The following is a 13,249-nucleotide window of genomic DNA, read 5'->3' on the forward strand; positions in this document are numbered from 1 at the left end:
CCCATCTTTGCACTTCCGTTTTCTTTTCTCATTCTAATTGCATAGATAATATGTATGTAATAGTATTTACAATAAATGTATATATTAATGAATATTACGCATCATATAATATAAATAGAGACAGGTAAAACAATATATATCAACTGGACCATGTTGACATTTTAGGATGAATACACAGTATTGTAATAATAGTAATAAATTCTCCGAGAACGTTCAGGCAACAAGTGATACAGTTTGTAGTTCGTTAATTTCAATGGTTGACCATAAACACTGCAAACATATAGGCATAGCTTCTATTACATGTACGTAATCATCCTGATGTACAGTACTTTCTACGCGAAAGACGACTTGCATCCATTGCAAATAATCATATCAATACGTCTACAACTACATAACATTCTTACATTATAATATAGTGCTGGGATAATGAGGGAGGGACACAAGAGTGATGAAGGAGGCGAGGAGCTCGGGGAGAATAGGAGGGATAACGAGGACGAGAAGGGGGAGAAGTAGGGGTAGTTAAGGAATAGTTTGGGAGGGTGTTGGGGGGGCAACACTTTCCTTCGAATGTGTCAACATGACTAGTCGACTTTCTGTTATTTTTCATGAGTAAACTCCTCACATAACATAAATAGCAATATGGTTTAAGGGTCATAAATTAGGCCCGGATGTCAAAAGTAGTGTGTTGAAATACCATACTGATCCAACGATTCGTTTAGGAGATATTTGCGATAAACAGCGCAACTCCGCCTCTGAAATGGATAGTAGGTTTAATCTATTAGTCTGCAATTTACCCTCAGTGTATCCCCGATGGCCATTTCCTTCGATATCTACAGTGTATGTAAATTTATGTGATGAAAAGTGGTCAGGTTACCAATATATACCGTAGGTTCCACAAGATGTGATGAATGTGCGAACAAATAGAAAGCAGGACAGTAAGAGTTCCATCACACAGCATGTCATGTGAAACTGAAAACAACGTTCATCCGGTTTGAACCAAGTTTAGTGGAAGTGTTGAGAGGCAGGTGAAGGTGAATTTTTAACGATAGGTTAAAAACCATCAAAATAACAAGGATAAGCCAAAACTGACTTTGCACGGTCAATTACATTTTTTTAAAGTCTATTTAAACTTTATGGGAATATTAAGGATGATGCAAGAACAAATGTATTAAATTTTGAGAACACTTGATCAGAAGTTAAGGTCACAGAACAAGGTCAAATTTCAGCCCACGTGGTTGTATATGAACAATATAACTAAAACAGTTTTGATCAGATCTCGACCATAGGCTACTTCGTAGTAGGTAAGATGGCAAGATCAACATAAACAGTTTTAATTCGATATAGACCAAATTCGAGGTGGGAATCAGGATAAGGCATGGATAAAGTGATTCGATTTTAAAAAGAATCATTCAGATGCCAAGGTCACAGAAGAGGTCAGTTGAAACGATTTTATCCAATTAGAAGCGAACTTCGTAGAATGGTGCAAGAATTAATTCAGTTTTAAGAGCAATAGGTTACAGGGCAAATCTAAGTCTTGGCTCTTAGGCAAACTGGTAGGTGCGGGTGTTTTACACTCCTAGCTCTGCCTCTGATAATTATGTACTGCCGAATATTTTTTCTAAGAATTCATCGAGAGGTTCTTTTCATCAATAAGTTATGACAGGAGAGAAGTATACATAGGAAGTGGAAGTAAGAAGAAACTGATTGGGGTGGAGGATTGAAAAGGAGACTGTTTGAGGGCTTTTGGGTGAAAATTTTCGTTAAGAGTAGGCAAGGAAGATGGGCTAGGGAGGTTGGAATATTTCTTGTATGGTATATGGCGCATGGTTGTCATTTCAATAATTTGCTTTGCTTTTGATCTCACCACTTTTTGAAAATACAGTATTGCCTAGTTCCTTATCTTAGCTGCCTTTGGTTAATAACCACGTTAACTTACTGTAGTTACTATAATCACCGCACGGGTGGTCCAATTGACAATGATGGGGAAAGAAGAAGGCTCAGATTACTGTCCATGGACTATACGGGAATCATTAAGGCAAATAGTCAGTTTCTGCTAAGTCTCAATCTTCCCCTAGAGGACGGCCTGTAAGACCCCAGTTATAGTTCAGAATAGACAAGGACAGAAAAAAAAAAAAAAAAAGTGTGACTGGCCCCAGAATGAAGGCTGGGCCCTTCCATTTGTTGGCTGGAGATGCTAACCATTGCACCACAGGCTCCCCCATTAGTGAAGAGAGGGAGGAGATGCAAGGTATGCGAGAGTCAGTATGGGAGGAGGGTGGAGGCATTATAATTCGGAAGCGTAAGATGCTAATTTTTGCATGACGCAAACTTCATGAGACACAAGATTTAGTTATGATAATAAGGATGTTTCAATTACATTTATCAACTAAATCCAAGAAGGTAATGTATTACTGGCTCAAAATTTTAATCTGTACGTTATACTTCGCTAACTCAGGTCACCTGCGAAAAACAACTGATTGAACTGATTGTGTTGTGTGCTGTCACTGATATAATCCAGTTGTCTGATATGGGGTTATAATTTCTAAGGTGAGCTGCATACTTATGATACACAGCTTCTCATTACGTCCAGAAGATGTATTGGGAGTGATAATTAGCACATGTTATTACCTTCGTTATTACTTAAGCAGTAATCACAAATCTGTTTACTTTCACCTGAAACTCACTACTCAGATATCTGGAATCCCTGTCTGATGAACAATATATATATATATATATATATATATATATATATATATATATATATATATATATATATATATATATTATATATATATATATATATATATATATATTATATATATATATATATATATATATATATATATATATATATATATAGAATATTAGATAGATAGATTGGATGGAAAGATAAGTTAATACTATATATATATATATATATATATATATATATATATATATATATATATATATATATATATATATATATATATATATATATATATATATATATATATATATATATATATATATATATATATATATTTGTCATGGGGATTTTTAAGAATATACAATATTAAAGAATAATATTCAATAATACTTGAGAACAGGGACAGAAATTTGACTTGTGAAAATCAAGTAATGATTGTTACTTTATTCGGCTTACTTCACCGATTCTCTAAGGACGAGAATTTATGAACTTTCTCAACAGTACACAGCAGAGACTAATTACTCACATGCGCTGTTTGTTAGTACTGTTGGCCTCTGGAGGAAGTGACTCCACCCCTGACAATCAATAACTAATGTTATTAATGATAAACAGGTTCTTCCTGGTGCATTAACTCCTGGTTGCACAACGGATTTAAGTTAATAAAAAAGACTGGCCTAAGTACCAGTTATGAATAATGCAAAGCATTTTTGCAAACTAGGAGCTGTTTCTAAAATAAGCTTAATGTGGAGAAATATAACATGTTTAAATTACATTAAGCTCAAGAGAAGAGAACTGTAAATTTACTGATTACAATGAGATAAATTTACGTTACATGTTTCAAAATGAATTCAACATAAGGAGAACACACTCACTCGATAACTCAAAAGCTAAACTCTTAATGGACTGGGCATCATAGCTGAGGAAGGACACTGCCACACACGCTGAACCTCTCGCCAATTCACACTGGGTGGGGATTCAGGAACTCGCTGTACACACGCTGCTCCAAGTTGGGCCAACGAACCTAGTCCCATGGCGCTCTAATCCTGGCTGCTTCAAATTATGAGAGAGGGGCGAGTGTTGGCCACGCTCTTGGTAACGGCTAACGAAAGAAAGTGACCGAAACACGCCCATAACAAATCACTCGATGAAAGCGCTAATGTCGCGCGCAGGGACGATCACTTATGAAACAGTTGAAACTGTTCTGAAAACACTCCCGATCGGGCGAATACATGGCGGTTGACTGAGTGATACTTGGATTCCACTAGATTTTGCGGTTTCCCACCAAAGTTCAGTGTCACGAGTTTGTTCATATATATGATCGCGTGAATTCGTGATATATATATATATATATATATATATATATACTGTAATTTCTCCAATATCTGATGTAATACAGCCAAAGGCATGTCCAAAAATTGGGTCCATCTGGTTATTGGGCCTGAGGCTTCTGGACAGATACTAGTGGACTCTACCGCAGCCTAACTCAGAAAACCACCTACATACCTCCGCACCGGACATGCATAACACCTATTTAAGACCTTATTCATATAAGTAAGTTACACAAAGCATGAACTACATGAAATGGAAACAGAGAATGATGATTTAGAGCTGAGTATGGAAAATATTTAGCAGTCGACAGTGTACTTACAACATGTCCGTGGTGGTTGTTACGAAGATTACCCCACCTCTAAGGCTGTGACAATGCTGAAAATGGTCTTGAAGCACGTACAGTAATCCAGCATTGTGTTGCACTTAATCCTTAGTACTGTGAATTATAACTGTTTAACCCCTTAACCGCGGGGCGTCACTTTCGTGACGCTTGGCCACAATGGATCATACCGCGGGGCGTCACTTTTGTGATTCTGTGTTATTTTGAATTATCCCGGGCTCTCAAGTGGTGGCTTGTATCATCTATCAGTACTGCCAATGTCCAACACTAGTCAGCACTCCAAATCTCATCTGTACTCCCATCCATTGTTGACATTTTAGCAATTTTACCCCCTTTGTGACTCCCCTCCCTACCTGCCCTCCATTACCCTCTCCTCTCACCTCCCACGCCGCGCTGCGCTACGGAAATTTCCCCCTGATTTTTCCACAGATTTCATCCATTGAAATAAGCCCTATGCCCTATACTTATACCAAATAATATATACAAAAAAAAAAAACAGGTAAGTGATAGTGTTATACACCAGAAATTGGCTAATTATCACCTGACAAAACCTCACGTGCATTCATTCGCTACATTACCACGGTAATTTCCCCTTTGATTTATGCCTTGTAATCGATGTCTGTAATAAAAATATATATCAGAAAGGAAGGGAGAATCCTAACTGACATTTACATTCACCTGGAACTACCTATTTCTTTATTTATTGCCGAGATTTTCTACCTAAAAGAAATTAGCCTGTAAGTTAGCAGTAGTAGCCTAAAGTGTTATTGTCAACCCTTCCCTTCTCAGATAAGCCGCGGCATTTAGTTCCTTGTCCTCCGCTGTAGAGAAACCATGTCGCACTTGCGCCCCGCCATTCCTGCCGCTTCTGCGCCCATTGCAAAGGGCCCCGTGACCTCTACTCCTAAGAAAAGTGGTGAGGCAAGCAGGAAAGGCCTTAGTGACTCTGCAGTGGCACGTGAACTGGCAGAATTGTCCATGATAATGATGGACAGTGACTATGACAGTTCGGGTGAATCGTGTGATGAGCCGGGTGAGGTTATCGCGCCAGAAACAGCAACAACGAGTGCTACAGTAAGTGAATCAGTGTCTAGCTCCAAGGGAAAAGAGCCTTTAGTGCAGGAAGGACAAGAATTTGGGAAGGGAGTGAAAATGCGGCGTGTTAGCCCCAGAACAATGCCCCCACGTGACCCAGCCCGCCATGAGTCACGAGTGCATTCACCTCCCCGTTCCCCAAGCCCCGCTTTACTCATCTCTTCATCATCGTCGGCTGAGTTATCTCCGGAGTCTTCGTCGTCGGAGTCACCACCAGCATCAACAGTGAAGGCAGGCCGTAGAGGTAGAGGTAAATCTAGGAGAGTGAAAAGTAGTGTAGCTAGTAGGGTAAGGGCTGCTAGTGCTGTACGGCAACCTAGGGTCAGTGAGAGTGACCTTGACAGAGATAAACCTCCCTCACAGCCAACCTCCACCACCACCACCACCACCCGCCCCACACCGCCACACCAGGGAATCCTGGACGCCTTCGCGTGGACGGAAGGGTCAGATTTTGTCCCCGAAAATCTTGTTTTTGATGAGAGCTCCTCAGGAGTTCAGCCTGCCTTCACTATGGACGAAAATGCTGAGTGTGTCGACTACCTTTTGGCCTTCCTAGATGATGAAGTCACGCAGCACATATGTGATGAGACCAACAGGTATGAATCGCAACGTGCTGCAAGTGGTACAGGTGCAGCCAAAATGCAACAGTGGTCCATGCTGGGAGTGCAGGAGCTGTATGTGTTCTTTGCCCTCATGCTTCTCATGCCACACTCCAAGAAGCATGAGTTGGAAGAATACTAGTCCATGGACCCCTTACTACCCTCACCCACCTTCAATAAGTACATGGCCAGAGATCGCTTCCGGAACATCATGGGAAACCTGCACTTTGCCGACAACGATGTACCTTCCCAAACCGACCCACTCTGGAAGATCCGGGAGATTCTGAGCAGAATGAAGGATAAGTTCATGTCATTCTTCCACCCCTTTCAGAAGGTTGTCATTGATGAATCCTTGCTTTTGTTCAGAGGACGTCTTCGGTTTGTTCAGTACATTCCAAGCAAACGCCATCGCTTTGGAATTAAGTTCTTTGTACTTGCGACTGTAAGACGAGGTACATCCTTGACTTTGTCATATATTCAGCCAGCACTGTCGATCTCAATAAAACACACCCCCTTGGCTTCTCAGGCTGTGTAGTGAAAGTGCTCCTAGAAAAGTATTTTGGTGGGAATCATGTGCTGTATACAGACAACTACTATACAGCACCGAAACTTGCCAAATACTTTTCTGAGCACGGCATTGGCTCCTGCGGCACTGTGAAAAGTAATCGTGCCCACTTACCCAAATTCCCAGAGGCGGGAACCTCGCAGCGAGGAGACGTGCACCTACGCAAGTGTGAGAAGATGCTGGCAATACGGTGGCATGACAAGAGGGTCGTGCACATGCTCACCACCGTACATAAGGGGGAGATGAGAGACAGTGGGATGGTCGACCATAGGACAGGCGAACCTGTGATGAAACCTGATGCTGTGTTGGACTATAATATCAACATGCGGCTGGTGGACAAGTCCGACATGATGATTGGTGAGATCGACTGCCTCAGGAAGAATACTAGGTGGTACAGGAAAGTTTTTCTGCATCTCATAGATATGACGATGCTGAACGCCTTCATCCTGTACAAGATGAAGGTCAAGCCACCCAAGTCCTTCTCCCTGAGGTTGTTCGCCAGGACTTGTGTCCAGCAACTGCTGGAAAGATATGGTAGGGTGCAAGCAGCAACTCCAAGGCGCCATCCAGTAACACTTCCCGACCGACTGGAGCAGAGGGCGTATATGGATCGGCACAGACTTGAGCTAATGCCTGCCACAGGGAAAAGGAAGGCTGCGATTCGCAGGTGTCAGGTATGTGCGCATACCACACGCCGCACACCTGAGCATAAACGCACCTCTTGGCAGTGCGCTGAGTGCCAGGTTCCCCTCTGTGTTACCTGCTTCTTCGATTACCACAGCCAGAAGCAGTTCTAACAGTGCAAGTGTGGAAGCAGAATTATTTGGAAATAATGTGTAAATAATGTGTAAATAGCAGGTGAAAGCAATGGATGTTCAGTTCATATGATTGAACAGTGTATTATAGTTTTATCTTACTGAAAGTGACAGTGAATAATATAGTGTAAGTAAAATAGCAGGGTAAATATTGAAAATAGAATAGAAAATGTAAATAGTAATGTAAGTAATTAGTAATATAAGAATTTGAGTACAAATAATTTATTTTATAACAGTGAAAGTGAATCCGTGGCTCTCTACGTATTTTACTGAATGAAAAATTGAATGACTTCAATGACAATAAACTAATACGACTGAAGGAAACTTATGGAGAAAGACTCCAGATATACTGTATATAAGTGTGATATAGTAATAGAAATATAAAGTGTGAGGGGTTTTATGAATAATAAATGACAGAGTGCCTAGAGCGAACTAGCGCAAGTGCGACGATCAGACACGCTCGTAATTTCCATTGCTTTCACAGTGTTTTTTTTTTTTAGTATGGATCCCAAACTACTTGAAAATTGTAGAATAGTGTTTATAGTGTTTGTATCTGGCTGTGGTAATCATATTACGGGTTGTCGGGAAGTGTAAAGTGGAGACTTCGTTACCCTACTTCAGAGGTCTCCACAAGTCCTACGGTAACGACGAAGGCTCAACAATCATTCCAGGAGAAAGCTGAAGGTATGTGCCATAAGCATATGTAATTTTATTATTCTAGGACTAATAACTGATTTTTGGCAAATATTTTTTGAGAGTCTGTCGGAGCCCAAATAACCCCGCGGGACACGCAAGTCATTGGTAAACAAGCCCGCGGTGTAGGGGTTAAACAAAAACAAGCACTAGCAGCAGCCATCCTGACGATAGTTTACTCACGGTGGTAGTTGAGCGGGAACTGGGGAGGGGAAGGGGAGCCAGAGGAGCAGGAAGTGCGCGTAAACACTGCTGTTCGGCGCCGCTTGCCAAATTCAAATTACGAGTGAAAAAATTTTGTTTTTTTCTTCTTTTGCTTTTTTACATTTTCTGGCCATTTTCGAGTTCTGAAGGCCCAGGCCCAAAATGTCTGGACATTCTGGTGTCCGAATATTCGGCGTCCGGATATTAAAGATATTATTATATCTATCTATCTTTCTATCTATATATGTGTATGTATATAGCTAGATAGACATAGATGTGTGTGTGTGTGTGTGTGTGTGTGTGTGTGAGAAGGGGTACCCGGCGTTGCCTGGGCAAAAAAAGGCAAACACTCTAATCTTATTTGTTCTAGTTCAATCTTTTTACTCCTGAATGACCAACCTCTTATGCTTTTGAAGCAGGATTATAGGAGGTCCAGGAACTTTCTATTTCAGTTTCTGCTGACTAACACACAGTATGTGTTCGCACATGTTTACTAGTACTGGTGACCTCAAATTACCTCCGACCAGTGACTTCAAATGCCCTCGTAGGTCAACCTCACATTGGCTGTGTTCAAACTGGAGGTCATGTGAATCTCCATGCTAAAAACTGGGCTCGAGTGTATATATTATTGACCTCAAATGACCTCTGACCAGTGACCTCAAATAACCTCAGAGGTCAAACTCACGGCCTATATCTGAATTGGAGATCATGTGAGTCTCCATGCCATAAACTGGGCTGCTTGGTCCAGTCGGCAAGCGGCGCCAACAGCTGTGTTTACACGCACTTCCCGCTCGTTTGGCTATCCCCATTGGTTAGGTTATGATTTAAGGACAAGCAAACACACGAACAATACGGCTCTTTTATATGTATATAGATAGATACATACATACATAGATGAATAGATAGATAGATAGAGATAGATAGATAGATATAAGCATCCCACTTTGGGCATAAAATTAACATCCCGTTTCCTAAGAGCCAAGAGTCTTCTGCGAATTGTACGGACAACAAAATACTGGATAATATCACTGATCCCGACCATGCCAAAGCTAACACGCGTAGGACAGGAATTTATAAAACGGATAACCGTGGGAGATGGTCTTTACCTTGACCCCTTTGCCTACCTGAGACACCAATTAATCTTGACTTAGGATCAGCTGGCGACAATGGAGCGAAAGGAGGAGAAAATGAGAAGGGGAAAATGAAGACTTAGGGATGGTGAGACACAAGGGAAATTGCAGAAAAGGGAAGAATTAAGAAGAGAAAATAGGAGATGACAGTGAAGTATGCGAAGGTTTTTGAGACCTTTTAATGTAGACACGACTATTGCAGAGTACCAAGGATCCTTTGTGGGGCGTGGAGGGAACAAGCAGGGGTTATGAGAGAGTGTACTGCTCAACTGAATAATTATTCTTAGTAAGTTGTCACGAGAGAGATACTCCTAAAAGTATTATTAATTTCAGTAAGAGGTCAAGAGAAGGTACCCCTGAAAGCATAATTATTTATGATAGAAGTGAGTCATGTGGTGCCAGACAATTCCAGTGAGTGGCAAAACAGTGTTCCAGGAACTAGATATAAGCTGAAACATAAGGGTGAACAGGAGAGTACAGAATAGGTGGATGGCAGATGGGACAGAGTTGGGAGTGTCTTGGAACAAAATAGTTCTGTTGAGAGGAGCAGACATTCACGCGACCATGGACAGTAACTGGAATCTGGTGAGTGGAAGTAACTAAGGTGGGGAAATTGTGAGTGTACAAGATAAGGGAATTTCTCATGCCTAAGTGTAAATTAAACATGCCAGTTTACTTCTGCTGGATACCCAGCTATAATTACTGCTTGTCCCTGGTCGTGGGATAATTATGGCTGCTATTCTTATAGTGAGTAAGAACTCAGGTCAACATAGGATACTCATGAGTAAGTCATTATGATACATTAAAGGTTTGTAATCATATGTAACCGAGTTAAATTTCCGTTTATTGAGTGCCGTGTTTCCAATTGTGCTGATAAAGTAATGCAGCTGTCTCGTACTAGGTTAGTAGTAGTAAAGTAGAAAATGCATCTGTCTTTTGGAACCTCAGTGTGTGGAACGGTTTTCATCGTAGTTCGGCAGGGAATTGGGACAGAGAGGGATGATCAGTGTCACTGTCCTAACTTTAATGTTACAGATTCTCTTTGGACTTGCCTGCACACTCCCTTCTGCTATTGGTCTCATGCTACCTATCTAGATAAATAGCAGTCATATCATTCTGCTCATTAAAGATGAGTGTGAAACATGTAAACGATTACGGAGGAAGTATAGGGTACAAAAGTACCACCACACTTCTACATGTCACCACTTCAGTCCTATCACCCACTGTCCATACCGAATACATGCTACGATTATCTCAAGCAGGACTTGTGTACTGGAAGTTGCGACATGTCGGTGGGCAAATGGTAGATGAGTAAAGTCTATATTAACGAAATTCAAATTCTCAAACTGTTCCCTGCCCCAGCAGGGAATCGAATTCTTGCCCATATATTTATTTAGTTAGACATGGACAGATAGGTGGATAGATAGACAGACAGATAGATAGATACGGGAGGTAGATAGATAAACTCAAATTCTGAAGATTCAAAATTTTCAAAAAGATAATAGGTTCAATTGTTGTACATATACACACTTCAACCACTTTTGGCTTTGAAATTTGCTTTGAGAAAGTAGGAGTACATGGACTAGGGGCTGCTCTCAGCTGCTTCGTTGAGGAAGACAAGTTTAGTGGAAAACAGTGGTGTTCGACGCAGAGTGGGTAGGAAAATGGGCCAAGGCTACTGCAGAATTTAATGAAACCTGAGTGAGGTAAAACTCCCAAGTACTTTGAGAGGTCAAGAAGTAGGGCCAGTGGTGTTGATGTTTTGGGTTCCCTTTCACTAGGGTTAACAGGGGTTAGCTCTAAAGATGACATTAAGAAAAAAAAAAAACAACTGTGAAAAATGTAATTAGGTGTACGCACAGGAAAATGTGAGATGTATTATGATTTACCAATCATATTAATACAGAGTCACTCAAAATGTAAACGGTACTAGATTTTCAGTATACAGTCCACCAAAAAAAAAAAAAAAAACTGATTTATTCGGGTCCAAGACTTAAATGTTGCAGATTACATGAGCCGGTGAAAGGCCATAGATGAACTCTTTTCTGAGTATTAAAAATTTATTTGACTATATATATATATATATATATATATATATATATATATATATATATATTAAGGTGGGTCAAAAATTTTAAATTCGATGAAACATGGCTATTTTGATGACCTATAGTATGTTCTCACATGAACTAACCGTAGTTTTTAAAATGTGTCAGTGGTACTCCAGTAACTTTCAATTTAGTTTTTACGGCACTTACGCTCCAAGCATTCAGTGATTACCGGTGACTGGCAACTCTATAAATGATAACCCATTGTTCTGTATTTCTGTTACCAACTACACGACGTGGTACTGGTTTACAGTTTTGACTTTTGTATGAGTTTGCGTATTTTACTGGAATCATGGCCAGTTACAGCACACGGGAAACACGAAAGACTCTGTTTTCGCCTCATCACGCAGCCTTCCGGTAAACCAGTTGCCCACTAGCTGTGATGTCAATAAGGGCTTATTTGGAACATAAACTCACAAATCCATCACTGACCACCCAAGCCTAGATGGAAACTGATGCACTTGAAGTAACAGGAATTTATGAGAAACTTCCATCTCAACTATTGATTATGTGTTGTTATTCGTGTGAAACGCTTGAGAGCAAAGACACAGGAGAATTAAGAAATATCCAGTGAGCAAAAGGACTTCCAACACCTACAATGAGAAGCTCGCCAGCTTTGACACCTTATGTGACATTAGTCGTCGCAAATGTTTCAAAAATTTCAATGCACGTGAGAGGTCTGAGTGTCAATGCACTAGAGCAGACAGGAAAATCCCTGAGGAATGACCTTTCTTGGTTGACCAAAATAGTTACAGAAAAAATGTATATTGGTGGAACAGACCAGAAGACGACGGCACAAAATAAGTGTGCAGCAAATAGAGTGATGAAAAGGAAGCTCTATGAAGAGTCCACTAGAGATACTAAGCAAAATAATGAAGATATAATGACAGCAAGTATTGACGAAAGTGATGCCTGTGATGAACAATATGATTAATATGTTGATGATGATACTGCATGAGTAGATGGAGGCAAACTGTCAGAACAGATTAGTCTATCCTGAGCTGAGTCGTGTAACTGATCGATGTCAAATAAGCAATAGAGACATATGCTCCATTGTGAATGCAGTACTGAAAGGTATGAATATTCTTTGTGAAGAAAATAAAGTTGATCCCAATAAATTCCGCCGTCAGAGAAAATAATGGAGAGATGTCACATTGCAACAGCATAAAAATGACTTGTAGGAGATCGAATGCATCGGTTTCGGTGGACAAACCGATCAGAAACTCAAGAAAACACCAGATGGTCAGAGAATCGGGATGGAAGATCACTACTCAGTAGCTGCTTTTCCTGACGCAGTTTACATCGACCACGTTTCTCCCGAAAGTGGAAGAGCAGCAGATATTGCCAAAGAAGTCATGTTTGTCATTCGAGAAGCAGATTCAACAGATTCGTTGCAAGCTATCGTCTGTGATTGGACAAATTTCAATAGGGGAAAGTGAAATGGAGTGATCTGTGAGCTCGAAACACAGCTTGGCAGACCACTACAGTGGCTTGTTTGTTTGTTGCATCTTGGTGAAATCCTTTTCCGAAGGTATTGCGGGGCATCTGAGACAGGCTGGTCGGTGGGAAACCGGATCTTGCACAAGAAGAGAAACACCAAAGCAGCAACGAACAGCATCTTTATTTATAATGGCATAGTCTCTGTGCCGAAACGTTGGTACTACAAATAAAGATGCTGTTCG

General features: G+C 40.6%; 1 protein-coding gene across 1 annotated transcript in view; it reads right to left on the bottom strand.

Annotated features, from left to right (window-relative positions):
- Positions 1 to 13,249, bottom strand: part of LOC145407125 (glutamate receptor ionotropic, delta-2-like) — a 101,818-nt gene that overhangs the window by 12,504 nt on the left and 76,065 nt on the right. The gene's annotated exons all lie outside the window — the stretch shown is intronic.

Source organism: Coenobita brevimanus, chromosome 8 (genome assembly GCF_032717465.1).
Source record: "Coenobita brevimanus isolate Jiangsu-jjx chromosome 8, ASM3271746v2, whole genome shotgun sequence".
Lineage (NCBI taxonomy): Eukaryota > Metazoa > Arthropoda > Malacostraca > Decapoda > Coenobitidae > Coenobita > Coenobita brevimanus.